This window comes from Lonchura striata, chromosome 4A (assembly GCF_050655825.1).
Source record: "Lonchura striata isolate lonStrDom1 chromosome 4A, ASM5065582v1, whole genome shotgun sequence".
Taxonomy (NCBI): Eukaryota; Metazoa; Chordata; class Aves; order Passeriformes; family Estrildidae; genus Lonchura; species Lonchura striata.
Window position 1 is genome coordinate 12,849,677 of NC_140742.1, and position 18,111 is coordinate 12,867,787.

The window sequence follows — 18,111 nt, forward strand, 5'->3', positions numbered from 1 at the left end:
GAAAAGATTTAATATTCCATGCTATACTGACAATATTTAATTTATGTTTATGCTAAGCAGCGTAACTTTCTTTTATGTTTCAGATGTCCATATTCATAAATTTACAGTATAACATTGTATTTTACTTTTGTACTAGGTTCAGCTAGACTGTTATCCTGACAAACATTTTCAAAGATTTTTTACTTACTAACTCAAGAGACTACAATCAGAATTTTTATGCTACATACCTTCACTGGTCTAGGAATTATAGGCTTGAGCAACTTACATTTTATAATAAGCTGCCAATGAGAAGAGGTAAAACAGTCACTCCACAAAAGGATCTAATTCAGTGTACTTACTGTGTGCTAGCATTAGTTAGTGATTAGGTTATTAAATCCTCTCTAATTATTATTTGAAGCTTTTCATAAATAGCTTTTTGCAAAATGGATCTTATCTAAAAATTTAATTTATTGGATGTTTACAGGCTTAAAAAACCTGATTTTATGATATAAACCCAGAATTACTTCCTTTTTAAATAAACCAAACTGGTGCTGTAATTGAGATGAGCATGCTATTTTTTTCACACAATAATCTGATATGGGACTTTCTTCTCTCAAGAGACTTGCTTGATCTGCTCTTTATAGACATTCAGTCTCTGTAAATATGCTTTTGGTTTCTTTATCAGTAATAGTATTAGACCTGAATGCTTCAGTATACAGTGTAATGGGATATTAAAGGGCTTTCTGTATATGTTTCAGACAAGCTAGTCTAATAGAAAGCTAGTCTAATAGAAAATCACATTGCTTTCTTTCCCTTTTTTTTTTTCTCTCTGTCATTGTTTGCCTTTTCTTCCTGCTTGTACTTTGCTACTGAACCATCTGACTATCTGTGTTGCCATGGGAAGGACTGCAATGCCATAAATTCAGAGAAGATAAGTTCCTGTGTTCATTTTTTCCCCCCATTTTATTCTTAAACAATCATTAGCACAGGTTGGCTGCTTTCATAAGGGTATTCTGGCACTAGGGGAGGATTGTAAAATATTAATTTCTGGAAAAGATACAGCAAAAACATTCCACTTGTTTCACAGAAAGGCACCAACCTACATAGGCAAAAATCCATGCTTCCCAACTCGTAGATACCTGACTGTTTGAGAAGTGAGCCAAATTATGGGCAGCCATCCATCGAGTCTTATGGTAGCTAATATGAATTCCAGAGATCCTACAAAACTGAGTTAAAAACATGCTGAATAAAAAGAAAAGTGCTGGATGCCTCAGAGGATTTGTGATGTAATTCAGGGGCTTTCATTTTCAAATCACCGGTTAAACACCCCACAGGCTGAAATTTGCCACCTTCTAAAATCTTTGAAGTATGGCCTATCCAGAGGGAGCCCAGTGGCCTCAGCTCAGTTGTCAGTGCCAGCTCTCCCCACTAGTCAGAGCTCCCTTGTGCAGGCAGGCTCCCACTCCGTGGGCTCGAAAGGCAAAGGTCAGAACACCTTCCAAAAGCAGATCCTCCAAGTACCGCTGTAAATAACATACCTGGGTTTGTTCAACAGAAAACTCTTTGAGCCACAAACTCCATGTCTTTGGACAATGGGTTCCTCAAGTCAAATCTACTGAAGTAAAAGGGAATGTACCACCTGGGCATGGCAGAATCACATGCTGTAATGGGATCCAGCTTCCTCACGTACAGCCAGACCAAGTGCCTTTACGTGTCAGAGTAAGGTCCTAAATGCTGAACACTGCAGGAGCCACTCAGCATCACCAGGCCATATCTCCACATTACCTGCTTTTCCCATCCTGGATCAAGCCTGGAGGCTCACACTTATTCCCTCTGGCTAAGTTCCAAAGCTCCAAACAGGCACAATGAAGACCCTCACTGGTACTTGGCAATGAACACAACCTGGCCCTGTTTCTGTCACTGTATTAATCATCAGTGCTGACATGAGGAATAGCTCATTTTGACCAGTAAACAACAGAAATGTGATTCAGAAGATACTGGGAGAGCTGAGCACAGACTCACCGTCCTGTCCACAGCCACATGCTAATCTCCCGTTTGGCTGATGGCTGTGTGCTGAGCTGCTCTGTTCAATATTTAGCACGTTGATTGGCTTGTTATTCACTTCTGCCTCTGCTGGAAGCCAGACTAACCTGTGGGGGAAGTGTGGAAAACAATTACAGTATATTGAAATGGCCATACAAGTGCAGTACACTGCAACACTTTACATAATTTATTAGGTGTTACTACACGCACTGGCACTCGCATGACAGAGATCTTAACAAGACCAACAAATATGACAACATCTGCATTCCTGTAGGAACATTTGAGATGAAAATTTAACATTAAACCAAAGCTGCACTTGCTTCAGTGCAAACACTGCAATCAAGTAGTCTGCCTTGACTTGCGATGTATTATGTTAACATGGTATGGTTGCCAGAGAAAAACAGAAACGTTCATTACAGCAGCAATTAATTGCTTGCTATTTTTGAAAATTAACAGTTAATATATTTTTCCAAACCAATCCAATTCAGTGGTACTCTGAATTTTCATGCATCATTTCTTTATTTTTGTCCCTATTGTGCACACAAGGTCAATTAACTGGTAAATATAATTATTTTACAAACATAGCAAGCAGCAGCTATTATAAATAACAACTGATTTGCATATTTCCTTGTTTCTGAAGAAAACAGTGATGTTACAGGTCTGAAAATCTTTGCAACTCTAATATAGCAAGATTTTTCAGTAAATCTTCTGTTTCTGTAGGTATTCTAGGCAACGTGCTATTTCTTAGATTGAAATCAGCAAGTAGAAGCTGGGTTGCAGATTTCAGAACTTGTCTCATTTGCATCTTCAAAATGGAATGGAACTGAAAGCTTTCAAGCTTTATTGTTCAACGCCACAATTCTGTTGCTCTTTGTAAATGGAACGGAAAAGAGACGTATGTGAATATATCACACATTTCAGGGTAAATGAGTTTTTCAAATTGTAAATGAGTATCATTGTTTGTAGTTACCTTCACAGCATCTCTGAAGTTGAAGCTGTGAGCTGAATTTTGACTGAATTTTATGAAAGATTTGGGAAAACATGACTCACAAGATTTTAATACTGGCAGACAAAGACCCCTTTCTGACTCTATTTTTGTTTTCCAGGGTCCCTTTAAATAAAGAAGATATTCAAGACTGAAGGACAATGGAGAACAGCTGCAAGGATTATTTCTTTTAAAAGGAGAAATCAAAGGGCAGCACTCCTCATGTGCACTATATATGTGGCAATCTCTTTGGCTGAATATCGAAGGACTGCCTGGTACTCAAATGCTGTGCCGAAGCTGTGTGACTAGAGAGGTTTTCCTAGACATATTTCTTGATGACAACTGCATGCTGTTGGATTTGTTTCAGTGACTGTGAATCTGTGAGCCATACATATTGTGTTCCATTTGCCACTTCACAAGAAAAAATATTTAGTGAGCTTATGGCAAGCAGGATACCTCATTTGTGCTGATTGGGGTAGATAGGATGATTTGTAGATTCACACATCCTGAGCTTCAGGCACTTTGAAAAAACTACATTGGGCAAATTGGAGATTTATGCCCCAGCCCCAGTGCAATTCATGTGTTGGGGTGCTCCTACTGAGACCCACCAATGGGAGCTGACAGCTGCACACAGTGCAGTGGAAACATTTTAGAGCTTGCTGTACAGAAAATAGAGCAGTCTTCGCCTAGCAGGGAGGAAAATCGATGAGTCGGCACTTGGCAGTGGTGACCAGCAGGAGGATGCTTCTGATGAATGCTGAGTCATTGATTTCCCTCCCTGATCAGCAGCAGCTGCTCCATTCACACTGCAGAGCCTTCCTGCCACGACCACACGTGTCAGCAGGCTTTACTGTCATTAAAGCAAGAGCTATTAGCTGACAAGACACCCAATTTATATCTTTTTTTTGGTTTCAATAGCACTACCTTACAATTCTAAGTTGCTTCTCAGCTAGGGCACCTAAAAAGACATTCATATCAAGGCAGGAGATCCAATAGCACAGGCAGCTCACAGGTACAGGCAGTATTTGCACGACAGATGTGTCAATGTCACCCAAGCCTTTGGTTTCTTTTCTCACCAGGAGGCATAAATTTCACAAACTCAGAGCACAGTCAAGCAAAGAGGTTAAGACATCATCTGAGAAGGTAGACTGCAAGTCAGCACAAAGCTTACATGTTTAAAGGCTGACATATGTATAAATATGCAGAAGGACTGGGCTCTGCTCATGTGCCATGCCTTCAGTGTGCGTGGCATAACATGGTACCCCTGAAGACCAAAGCATAATTAAAGTTTGCAATTCTATGACAGTAAAAAAGCAACAGGTAAAACAGGTGAGACTACAGTGAATGACTACAATGAAAGTATAGCAAGAGCAGGTTATTACAAATCTCAGCATTTGATGAGGATGTATGTATTTCTTAATATGTTCTATCATTTGTAATATTGTTTACATTACCATAATTGTCACTTAAGAAGTCAATGTGTTTGTGTATCTGTTTGAATAGATCTTGAAGGAAGCAGTTTACACAAGGAGAAAAGAAGAGAAGGGGCTGTCATGAGATAAATGCTGTTTCTCAGGATTAAAATCTACTGAAATACACTATTTATAGTCAGGCACTTCACTGCTAGTAGCAATGCTGAGCCTCTATATTTCAGGTTCCATTCATCACAGAATATGCATGACTTTGCCTCAAAAACACTCACAGAAAAAGTCATAGGTCAGGCTTCTGTGCTTGAACTGGTATTTTAGCAAAAGCTCACGTGGCCAGCCACAAACCCATTCTCCTTTAACACTATGGGTGTTTGTCCTCTGAGGAAGAGCCTCTTCACCACAGTGACAAGCCTGGATTCAGGAGAGCCCATCACTGGCAGGCTGTAGTTTCCTACTTAATTTAGCTGCAGATTTAAAACTGATCTTTTATAGTTTGCTCCCTGCTTTCATAAGGCACAAGTCTACTTAAATTCTTTTGCTTTTTCAAATGACCTCATCTCCTGGCTTCAGTGAGTCCTTGTTAGAGCTGCAGTGAACTCCGTGGTTTTAGTTTAGATAGATTTTGCAAAGTGCACATCAGTTACAACATCCACTAAGGTTGAAGTGTTTTTTGAGTTTATGAACTCTAAAATTTAAGATAAGCATCACTGCCAGCACCTTGCCATTGCCTTATCTCCCTGCATTTCTGAAAACCTGCCTTCACTCTGCTGTGCCTGGGGCAGCTGAGCAGGCTCCTCCTCATGCCAGTGGTTGCATTAGCACAGAAGCTTTCAAGGATAACTGCTGCTCCTCGGGGAGCCCCAGAATAGGAGCAGGCAAGAGTGCTCTCATTCTTTTATTCTTTCAAACATCTGGGGCCTGAAGTGTCTTAGGCTGTGCTAAAAATCTGCTAACTTAAGAAACAAGTCTTTGAAATCAGATTATCAGCTACACTGCAGGTAATGAGCTGTGCAACTTCTGAAATCATACACGTATCACTTTCTTTAAAATTGTTGATCAAGGGTATGAAAAAGACAAAACAGAAATAGCAAATGAATTCAAAAGTATAATGTGACCCTGTCTCATGTCTGAATTTCTTTGGTATGATCCACATGGACAGAAATGACTTGCACACTAGCAGTTGCCACTGACACAAGTAGCAGTGTTCTTGTAATTCTCCATTTATTTGCCAATGATTTTAGTAAAATATTAGCTTCGCAATCTGAAGGCCAGGTTCTGGTACTGACTGATGACCAGGTGACAAGGAATAGAAGAGGAACTAAGTGATAAATAAAGAGCATAACAGATACTAAAAAATTTCATTATTGACTGAAAATTAAAGAATGCTCTATTCAGGGCAGAATTCAAGCTGAATAGGATACTTGGTGTGTAAAATGTTTTTTAACTCCTATAACCCTGATCAGAAGGGGATATGCTACCCATAAATAATGAATTTCCAATACATATTATGCATATTGGGACACATAGTCCAAGTTTTGGATAACAAGAAATTTCATTAAATAGATGTTCCAATGAACAAGATTGTGCAGTGTTTAGATCATATCTAATACAATTAAAGAGTTAGACATAATTAATATAGATCCAAACGTTTACCTAATTAAAATGAACAGGGTAGAAAGAATTGATTATACATTTCCTTATGAATGAAAATAAACATACAAATTAGTGTTCTTCTAAAGATAATGTATAACTCTAAGGCTTTGATGATAGGAATCTCACATTATTTTTAATGTAAGATTTCTACTGATCTGAAAAAATGTATGTTATTACAATTAGTCAGTCAGATTGTCCCAATCAGCATCTGCAATGATGGAACAATGACAATTTACCATATCTGAGCATCTTCTTGTTATCTTCAACCAATAAGGAACACAGAATCAACATTTGTAAAGAGGAACACTTCTTTAGAGATATGATAAAAAAACCTTTTCAGATGAAAAATGAAAATCAGTGATAACACTGCAAAGGCTGTCACCATCACCAGTACTCAAACAGCCTCAGTATAGGTAAAATAAGAAAAATTTATCTGAAAAGAAATTCAAAAAAGGCTTCCCATAATGATGTGAAATTCTGAGAAGGGGTTTAAAATTTTCCCTGAGCTCTGAAGTCATATAAGATCCTTGAAAAAATACTTTATCTAGATGGGGTAACATTTGGAGTCATTATATTGTGTGTATCCCTTTCTGTTACATTCCAAAAATAAAATCAGAGTATTCAAGAACAGCCCCAAATACGCTGCCTTTTGGACACAGAAGACATCCTTAAAATATATTCCAAAAACTCTCAAATGTTCAGAGAAACAGCTGTTCAATCTTATGTCATATCACTACACCATTCTTGTTGCAAAAGATAGAGACCTTGCATAATCAACATATTTTCCTGGCATGGTCTCCTATCACTCCTGTTCTCACTCTCTAACGTAGCTGCTGCATTAGCAGCACTTCTGTTTGACCACATATGCTGAAGATTATTTTCTAGAATAGACTTTTATAGTTGAAGCTTCATGAATACTGCTGGTCAGAGCTGTTGGCAGCCTTCTTCATAGAAGACATAATTTTACTTTTAAAGACATCTGGTCAATATTTGTTAAAGCTTATAGATGGGTTTAATGATATGGGACTAAAAACTCTGCTGATATAAAACTGATATAATTGTAATATACTCAGCAGAGATATGCTGAATTAACATCAGTACAAAATATGTCCCTAAAAGCTACAATATAGGAAGACATTCATCAGGTATGCATCTTTTCAAAACTGATTTAAATGTAAAATCTTCACTTTCCCTAGATGTAACTTGGGAATAGTCTAGGCCTTAAGCAAAGCAATTTGAAGGTAATGTCCTAATGCAGATAAGAACTGAATTTGGCTCAATGTGTGTTTGCTGGCTATGCTCCACCCCATAGAAACACCTCTCCTGGATCAGTATGGCAAAAATGTAGGACAGAGAGCAGACAGTACTAGTTCATTTTTGCTCACTTTTTAAAGCCTTCTTTGCAAGCATCTTTTCTCTCTGTGTGTATGTGCATGTGTCTACCCCTCCTCTTTCATTTCTTTTCTCTGTAGGGCATCGAAAGTGCTTTTCAGGTGGGAGGGCAGCAGTGTAAAATTGACTGCCATTCTAGTCAATTTGCTTCAGCAGCCATTCCATGTGTAAAGCACTTTATACAGAAGGAAGCTTTTTAGACATGAAGACCAAGAAATCTATTCTTTTACATCCAGGAAGTCCCTGTGAAATCAGAGGTTTCAAGAACTCATGCGAGGATAGAATTTGGCACGAAACCCACTGGAAAAAAAAAAGCCCATTAAGAGCTTGCAATCTGTTTCCCCTTGTTTTTCTTATTAGCAGAAGAAAAATAATTTGTTCTAGACAAGAAAGTCCTTACCCAGTAACTTCAAACAGGCTGTACACAGTACCACTGAAACACTGACTTCTACTGTCTGAAACCAAATTTTAGTTTTATTTTAAAATCAAATAGTGCCTAGAGAAATAAAATTATCTATCTACATCTAGCTCGCGTGTCTCATGCTTGGTTGAGTTGGTATCATCCAGTGATAAGTACCATCCGTTTCAGTCTTCTGATGTTTACTGTTTTTTCTATGACCTTACATAACTTTTATTTAACTCAGTATTTAAGCTGTAAAGGCTGTAACCACCTTTAACCACTTTCAATTAATATGCTGAGGGCTGGTGTTGAGGACAAACACAATTGCTTTTGTTGCTGTTGATCTGGAAGGAAGGTCATTCTCACTGAAAACGGGTGGTTGCAACTTGACATAGGAAAACCCAGCAGCCTTCCACATGGCCAGGAGATCAGACTGGTCAGATATTTAGTGCAACAAACAAGTCTTTTAAAGACAGTTTCACTGATTCTTTCTCACAAAAGCTTCAAGGCCATCATTTAAGAGAAATACAAAACAACAACTAATTGCCAAGTTCGTCATGTAATCCCAATTAGAGAAAGTCTAGAAAGATGGCCAAAGAAACAGTGGGACAACCTCCGGCCTCAGGAGGCTCTTAGAGAGTGATTTAAACCAGTCAGGGCCAGACAAGAAACAAGTCTCCTGGAGAGATTGTTAAAGCCTCTCCTTACAGGTCAGAGAATGTTATAAAACAGGAAGGAATTTCAAGAAGAAATGTTGAGGCTACTCCAAGATGTCCTGAACTATATCCTTCTCATTCCAGACAGACACTTTTTCTAACCTCAGCTTAATGAAAAAAGATAACGATTCCAATTTGTGTTTATTGTCAAAAAGAGCATTTGCCTAAAGCCTAGAGAAACATTTTGTTTTGTGCTTGAATCGCTCACTCTGTCCTGTCCACAAGGTCATTCCCTTTGGCTTTCACCAGCTTTCTTCTGTATTTGAAGATTGCTATCATGTTTCTACTCAGTTCAACCTCTTCGACCAAACCTCTAGTCTAAACAACTCTCTTTTCTCATAAGTTGCTATATTTCTATGTTCTGGTGCACATGAAAATTAAACCTTAACTTACCTTAGAACTTTTCACAGCTGTAAAACAGAAGAAATACTTCATTCATTTTGCAGACTGTGCTCCTGTTTCTCTCCCCTCCACTTTTTTTTACACTAGTATGGCATTCCCCATTCATGTTCAAGCTGTAGACAGCTACAACCTTTAATTCCTTTCCTTTATGACTATAAATTGGTTGGTGGTTTCTCACTGAGTTGATTCTATAGGAATGATTATCCTTGTCTAAGTACAGAAACTGGACTTAATTTTAATTGTATCCTGGGTTTTTTTTCATACCATCATTCTAATTTGTAAAGATCTCTTGAAATTCTCATCATGTTCTCCTCTATACCTGGAGTCTTCAAAGCTTTATGGTATCTGCAAATTTAATATGAACATTCCTTATCCAATCAATGAAGTCTCTAATGAATATTTAACAGTATCTGGTTCAGGACAAAATCATGTGAAACCACATTTGATATATACTTTTCTATTTCCAGCAAATCATGGGTAACTATTCTCTGACTTTGTTTTCCCAGCTCATTTTGCTAATATTCCATAGTAGGTCTTCTAGATCTTGTTTTTCCAGCTTGTTTAAGACAATGTTATGTGAAACAAGAATGCTTTAAAGCATCTCTAAAGTTAAGATCTACAGCTTTAAGAGATATGGGACAGAAACACAGTTCCTAGGCTTTAGTAGCATAGAGCCCTTCCTGAGCAGTTATACACTCAGGGGTTGTTACCCCTTCACTAGCCCCAACTTTCTCCCACTCTAAAAAAATCATATTGAAGGGAAAAAAAAAAAACAACAAACAAAACAAAACCAAACCAAAACAAAAAAAACTAAACCAAAAAATTGAGCTGATACAGAAGTTCATGGAGTTTCGATTGATATGAAGTATGGAGATCAAGTTATAAAGGCATGCCATGTCTGAGCATACTCTGTCTCTGAGCATTCCTTCACACCCTGGAAAAATCTTATAACTAAAGATCCTTGTTCCCACCTTCTAATTGTGGAGGGGTTCTGCAGGTATGTGCAACAAAAGCTATTACCTGCCAACCACTTCACCCAATCTAGCCAGTTCCATCAGTTTTACCTCCTTCACCTCTACCAGTGCTGGAGAAAGGGAGTATCCAGACCCAGACTTGTGTCCTAGCTTGGCCCAGCTGGATGATCAAAGGAAGGAATGCTGGCCTGAATTCCCTCAGTTATGTGCATTACATTAGGCCCTTATCATTACTTTGATGTCAGTTTTTGTGGTTTAATTATATACTAAGAAGTATTCTTAGGTAAGCCAGGAAGAGCTGTCCTTATGACTCAACCAGCTACTTTTTGGCCAGCTGACTGTACATTTAATTAACATCCTGGGCATCAGTTCTGCAGTCCTACCCCAGGCAAATCTTCCATCAAAGTGAATGGGAATTACCATCTGTGCTGGGCTGAGCAGAGAGTCAATAGAACAGCACTACAAGTTTGGGCAAACAGTCAATCTTTATGAATTTTTCAGTGAAGTTGTTAAAATTGTTTTTAGATTAAAATATTCCTTTTAGTTTGAAGAGATTAGTTTTTTCCTTAACTAGTGTGTTTGAGTAATTTGTAAGCCAGATATTGGTGAAAACATTAAGAGAGGTCTTTTGCACTCAGTCTTCTAATTTGTATTCCTTCCTTGGTGTGGGGACATTTGAACATAGTGCATCTCATAGAAGCAGTGTATATGTACCACATCAAGTGCACATGAGAAAAGCTACTCCTTTGACATAGATAATTGTGCATTTAAAACTCCAAGTTGAAAGATATACTCTGGTCAATGCCCAGAGGCAGCAAACATGAAGGTGTTTAATGTTTGGTAGTAAGCTAATGTTTCACCCATTGAGCTTCATGGTCAATCTGCTCTCAATTTCACAAAAAAATAAGTCAATTCTGAATAGTTCTGAAGCACTGTCCCAAAATTTCAAATCCTGCTACTGGATAACCTTAATCAAAAATACATACTATAAAATCAAATAAGTGATGGGATCTTTCACAACACTGACTTTAAGAGACAGTATAAGAACACAAACAAATCCATGATGGTATTAAAGACTTTGGAAGAAGCTCAGTGGGATTGAGAAGAGCTGAATCCCATGCTAACCTCTACCTTTCCCAATTCAATCTGATTTTGCTGTTACCAAGGACACAGCTTCCACAATGGTGCTGGGTCCCTTGTTAAACTCTGCTCACCTCAACACAGCCTCATTCCTCAAAGATTTATAGACTTCCCATACCAGCCACAGCTCTGCTTCACTTCTGAGTTGTCTTGGAGACAAGAAGGTGCCTCACTGGCTGAGAGGGACAGAGGAGCAGCACAGCTCTCCTCAAGCACCAAGTCAGTGCTCTGGAGCTGCAGCAGCAGGCAGCACTAATGCTTGAAGGGGACAGAAACGGGTTGAAGACCAAAGCACAGGATATAACACTTCTACTGCAGCCCAGCAATGCTGTGTAGTCAGCATGCCTAATGCACATGTTGTATCGGGATTGTCCAATGTGTTTCTTTTAAAAAGCAGGTGAAATACAAGCACAGACCCTGCCAAACTCAGAAATGTAATTTGGATTGAAAGAATTTGTCTTGCTTTGCGCCTCAGAAGGCAAGAACCTGAATTTGGTCCCCAGCCACAGTGGCCACAAGAAGTAGCAGTAAACTGCATCTGTGATTCAGGAGAGTCAAAACTGTAAGAAAATCAGTGATGGACCAAAAATATCTGCACTAGAAATATATATACATTGTATCTCACATGTCTCACAGAAAGGCTGTTCTTTGGCAGTAATAACAGACACTGGTTTATTTTGTGGAACAGGAAGAGATTTTTTTCATAGTGAAATGATTAAAGAATAAATTTAAGTTTTCATTTTCTCTATATTGTGCTTAACTGGGGCAGGGGAAAATGGGGAGGTGGGGGAGGGACGGGGGGAGGAGAATTTAAGAATCTGGTTGTCCTTAAAGAAGGTTTTCAGCAGTGAACTGTGCTGGGTAGAAATCTATCTTGCACTTGTCACATCTATATTAAATTATCTACTTTTTTCATTTTACAAGGGAAGACGTGAGCAGAACATTACTCAGCTGTCAGGATACAGGGCTGTGCTGCTGAGCAGAGTAAAGTGAATATATTCTACAATGCTGCAAATCCAGCACAAAGGTACCAGAGGAGGGATTTGTGTCACCAGTTTTTCCTCCTGTGTTCCTGGAAGGCAGTTTTCAGTAGGCTTTGTTTTGACTGCTTTTGCTATGATGATATTTAAACGTGATCAATGGCCCTTTCTTCTGTAAAAATAGTGTATCCTGACTACAGTGTTACAGATAAGGACTGGAAGAATATTTTTAGCTTTCATCAAATACAAACTGACCAATGTAAAGCTACTATGATGACTTATACAGATCCTTGCCTAAAATACCAAAGGGTAGTAAAGAACAATCCTTGCAACTCTGTTTTTACCATGTTTTGCATGTATTTTGGCATATCAGAAAATTAGCAGGTTGTAAGAGCATTAAGACACATACTAAGAACATTATAGATATTATATTCATGCTTCCCTAGACCATATATATGATAAAACAGAAAGAAGACCATAGAATATCCTGATAATTCCCCACTTTTATCTTGAAATCTGACCTCATGAGTCTTAGACTTTGCTGTAATCAATATCCCACTTACAGGAATAAACATGTAAAAGACAGTCTTATATTCCTTGCAAGGACAATTTTAGATCACCAATTTTAGAGTGGCAAGACTTCCAGGGCTCAAAAAATGCAAGAAAGCTAAACCTGAGTGACTGAACTGTGACGATAGAGGGTAGAAAGGGAATATGCTTGGGGACAGTTAGAAGTGGTATTACAGAAAAATAAATGCTGAAAACTGAGATAGTTCTTGTGCCTATCACTTCCTTCCAATACATTTGCATGGCAGCAGTGCTTTTTATTACATTTCCCAGACTGTCAGGGTAGTACTGTACTTCTGGGTATGGCAAGAAATTGAATGAGAGCTCTTTTATGTGAGAAAGTTACGTAAAATAAAAATAGAAAGTCGTATTACAGTGTGCTAGCAACTTTTCAATGTATGCATGTACTCAGTATTCTGCAGAGTAACCTCCCTTTATGTTTACTGCTAGCTGAGAATATCAGAATATAATACTAACCAGTTAGTGCTGTCCACATTTAAAGCCTAATATATCATACACTTCATCAGACAGAAATATTACAGAAGACAAACAAAAGAAAAGAAGAAAAAACAAATTTACTCCACTAAATAAACAAGTAACCACAAAGGCAAAACATCAAATACCAACCCTGAGACATTTTCCATAAAAATATAAACACCCTAACTCTTAACTCTGTTCCTAACTCCTACCCTGGTGAGTCACTGTGCATGAAGAGCTGGACATTATTTGTTTGCCAAGAACATGTTTAATCTAGAATCTGCAGACTGACACCAGAGATGCAAGAGATGCATACAATGCACTTCCCCAGCTCATTTTCAATAGGGGAAAACACCAAATCAGCTGCCAAAACAAGAGCAAATCTTCAGTGTCATCAGAAAGTGCTGAACTTGGACCACGCCGTATGGCTCGTCTGCTCAACTTCGTGTCCCCTCTCACAGATTCCTTTCAGCAGTTGCACTTCATGTGGCATTGGGTTACACAGAAGCCTGCTCAGCTCTTGTTTGATCTTGTTTGTTTGCCTTAGTCATGTTATAAACACTAAATCTATTTTCCAGCTTATGACAAGTGTGTCCATTATTTTTTCTTTCCAGCATCCTAAGCATCCTTAATGCTGGCCTCAGAAATGCTGCAGTTTTCTAGTTTCCATTTTCTCCTTTGACAGAAACAGCTACAGAGGTTTATGTGTAATCTGACTTCTAAAGTTCACCGAGCTTTTGCAGTTCCTTACTCATACGCTGAATATGGAGACAAATATAATTTTTAGCTTTTTTTTTCCCCCAACTACTTTTGTGGAATAAAAAGGCAAATTTACAATTTGAGCTCAACGATGTAATTTAGCTCAGCTCAGGCTAAGTTGTGGAAAAATACCTTGAGAAAGGGAAGTAGGAGGCAACACATCTCTTCCTCAACCAGAGGTTTTTGCTAGGAAAAAATAAACTTCCATCTTTCAAATTAACTGCAAGTCAGGAGGGTCCAGGCTGATACCCACTCCCTTGAGCTTGTTAGTCTGAAGGTGCTGCTGAACCACCCCATGAATGAGTTTATGGAATGATAGTAACAGTACATCCCTAGACCACCTCCAGTTTCCACTTGTGCCAGTGGCATATCCCATGGATGTCTGCCTTTCAGCATTTCTCATTCGGCTGTATTCCAAAATTAAGGACCAGTATTTTCTCTTAAAACAAAGACAAGACTTACCAGAACACTGTTTGTTAAAAAGAACATTCTTCTGTACTGCTGAACATCCTGCACTACTAATAAATTCATAATGAGAATAAAAAGTGTTCAGCTCAGTGGGGAAAGGATAGATCCTTGTACTTCTTATAAAAATAGATACATATTTTACAATGATAATTTATAAACCAAACTTAATACCTCCTTGTATCACAGCATATGTCACAGTTGAGCCAGCCATGCTATAGAGAGCAACACCACACCACTTCAGCAGGCTGCAAGTATCTGTCCTTGCTCTTCAGCCCAGCCTTTTATCCCCTCACGTTCCTGCAGTGCCCCTGTGTGCCCTCTGCTCCCTTTGGTGGTTGCTCAGTGCCCCTGGGCACTCCCTGGCTCGTTGCTGTCAGTGCTGCTCCCCTGCTGCTCACAGCTGAGCCCCTGGGGATGAGGCTCAGCCCCACTCCCAATCACCACAAACTGTGTTCCTACTTCTTTGCACCTTCTGTAGAAGAATATTGGAGACAATGAAGAGGATGTAATTAGTCTTCATGCCATATGAAGAACCTCCTACCTACACTCACTGTGAAACTGCTAATAACCTGCATTCCTAAGGAAAGCTGCATCTTTATCCGCTTTGGAGTACACTTCTGTGTATTAGGGTATTTCAAAGGCATTTCAAAGTCACGCAGCAAGATCTCATGTCAACACTGACTTCTGTGGCAGCAAGAACAGGACTCTAAGATCCTGCCCATTTTGCAGAAGCAGAAAACTTCTTCAAAACCTGCTCTCTGAAACATATGAATTCAGGTCTTTCTAGTCCTTTACACCACAGTTTGGCAGAGCCACTGGAAAGCAAGAATGCTATGGATCTTCTTCATTATCAGCCTTTTGCCCAAGATGCTTTCCTCACTATTTGATTTTTCTTCCTCTCCATGCTCTTCTTTAGCTTAAGAGGTTCTGCATCAGCTGCTAGAATATGGATGCCCAGGACCCACTGTGGCAATATGAAATGTTGTGATCAAGCTCTGCAGGCTCATGTGACAATAATTCCCCCCACCCATGCACATACACTGTGTATGGTGGATCTGTCTTGACATCCACCCTAAAATTTCCCAGAGCTTCCCTTCAAGACCTCAAGGGAGATATCTTTACAGTTCATGTGCCTTATCAGTATTATTTTCAAACAATGTGGTATGTGGAAGTAAATACCCTCACACAAGGGAGACAGGCAGTAAAACCAGAGTGCCACTGTATGAATTAAGATGAAAAACATTGAGATAATGTTGTTAACCACAGCACTTGACAAAACATAGTGTTGTCACTAAAAAACCCCTCACCTAATATCCAATACCTATTGTTTTTATCTCAGTAAACAAAATTCACACATATAGTTATTAAACTATTAATAAAAATTAGATGGCATGATACAGCTGAACTACAAATGACAGGACTTTCTCTGTTCTACTGACATTTTTGCTTGTGGTTTTATATCCCACTGTTGTTTTTTATGTCACTTCAGTTGTTTTGGAAAAAGACTATATTTTTACTCATTTAAATGTCATATGCACATACTTATTTATCCAGTAAATAATAGGAAAAGTCTCTGATAATTTGGGAAATCTGATAACATACTGTTTATGAACTCTACTTGAAGTTGAGGAGGGATTAAGAAAAACACTGAAAAGGACAGTTTTCCTACGAGGAGAAAAGTGGTTTTTAATCTGTAAAACTCCTGACATTGAAAGATGCTGACTGGAAAGGTCAGAGTGCCACTCTATGTTTGAAGGGCAGGGCCTTAGCTAAAGAAGTACTTAAAGAGAAGGAACTCACAAATCCTAGCTGGACATATACCCAAATCCTAAAGAATAACTGTAAGCACTTAGGGCAGCCACAGAAAATGTCAGGGGAGTGGTGAGTGTTCTACATGGATATATAAATTTTTCATGCTAAAGCAAAGATGATTTACTCTTAAAACCTCTCTGCATGATGTGATGACTTCCTTGTCTGTGTTTGTATGGCTGAAACTGATCTATCAGACAAATAACAGGAGAAAGAGATGATGAACTTCAGCAGGTTAAAACTGCTCCTGGAAATCCAGGCAAGGGGACTGAAAGACCCTCCTCCTAAGCAGGGATGTCAGATGGAATTTCTCTGTCACACAGGATGGCAAAGGTGGTGTCTGGAGCATAGTAAGTGGTCCTGGGGAAGTTTGGAGTCATACAGATTCAGACATAATCCGAATTTCAGGAATGTTACCAGAGCTGTGCAACAATCCTCACCAGTAGTGCTGCTTGTGAATGTACACATAAAACTACTGTCCAGACATGGAGCAGCACCTTGAAATAGCTGCTTGGTGTCTCCAGAAAGAACTGATTAACTTGAGCAGCTCCATCTTCCTGCAATTACAAAACTAATGAAATTCAAACCCCACAGAAAACCATGGATCCAAATGTTCAGGAATACTTGGGAAGTGGACAATTACTTGGCCATTTTCTAGAAAGTTTGAATTGTAATCTAAATTAATGGAGTGCACTATGAATCACGCAACTATTTCACAATATATAATCATCAGGCATCCATCCCATTTGTTTAACAGTGAAAGAAAATACCCTAATCTAACATCAAAAATGTACTGCTCTTCTCAGTATTATTGCACAGGTCCTCTACCTGCACATCACTGTTTGTGTTTCTCTGGGCCAGCCCCCACATCAGGAGGCTGTAGCCAAAAGCACAGCTGTTATGGATACTCACTGCCAGGTTCTACAGCTACAAACTTCACCAAATTCAGCCCCAAAGCTTCTTAAACAGAGCTACATTTGGTAGTGCTTGTGCACAGCACTGCTGGTATCGAGACGTTTGATATTGAAATCTCACATATGCCCTTCGTTCTAAAATAATTAGTGATTGTAATTTTGTCCCAGGCTGTGCACTGTCTGCTCAGACACCACACAGAACCCATGGCTGTGCCATCTGCAAATACATTTGAACAAGGAAGTTTTGAGCACCTGCCAGAAAGCAGAATATCAGCAGAAAAATACATTTACTCAAAGAGAATGAAAATTTGCATTGCAGCAAAAGAAACCAAACATTGCCATCACCATTATGCTGCTGAAGTGCTATTGTAAATGTGCATTGATTGTTTGCTCACTGACAGCAAACAAGAAACAGGCTGCTTGTGTGGGAGCAGGATACAGTCTCTTCAGAAAGAAAAGGATCTTCTAAAATATCAAGTCAAACTACTAGGAAATGGATCTATCCATTTTTATTTTTTTAAGTGAGAAAAATAAGTGGGTTTGGTAATTACAAAACCCCAAACAAACCAATCAAACAAACAATAAAAAAACCGAAAAACACACCAAAAAAAAAAAAAACAACCCAAACAAAAAAGCACCCAAAAAAAACCCTACAAAGAACCAACCAAAAAAACCTCCCCAAAAATGCAAAGCAGGCTTTTCCCTCTTTTCCCTGGAAGTTCCTGAGAAAAACTGTATTGCCTTTAGAGGTTAATTTTTTTTATTACCATCTATAATTGTTTCCCAGGGTGTAATCACTCACATGTAGCTAGAACAGTACTGACTGGAGAATGTCTCCTATACAGGCTTTATTTATTTTTTCCAGAGAAGGGAGACAGAGGCCTGAAGCCACAATTTTGTCTTCATTCTGTGTGCAACATATCTCAAGGACAGAGCACTGGACTGTAAACAAAAGGGACAGCTGTAAGGTCATGAACATTCCTGGAAGCCTATTATACACAAATACAATGTGGAAAGAATATG

At 38.8% G+C, this 18,111-nt stretch overlaps 1 protein-coding gene across 2 annotated transcripts in view; it reads right to left on the reverse strand.

Moving 5' to 3' along the window:
• MAMLD1 (mastermind like domain containing 1) overlaps nt 1–18,111 on the reverse strand; it is a 249,530-nt gene that overhangs the window by 172,613 nt on the left and 58,806 nt on the right. For both annotated transcript variants that reach the window (XM_077786557.2, XM_077786558.2), the window contains exon 3: nt 2,002–2,129. The gene's annotated coding sequence lies outside the window, so the exon portion shown is untranslated. The remainder of the gene's footprint in view (nt 1–2,001; nt 2,130–18,111) is intronic.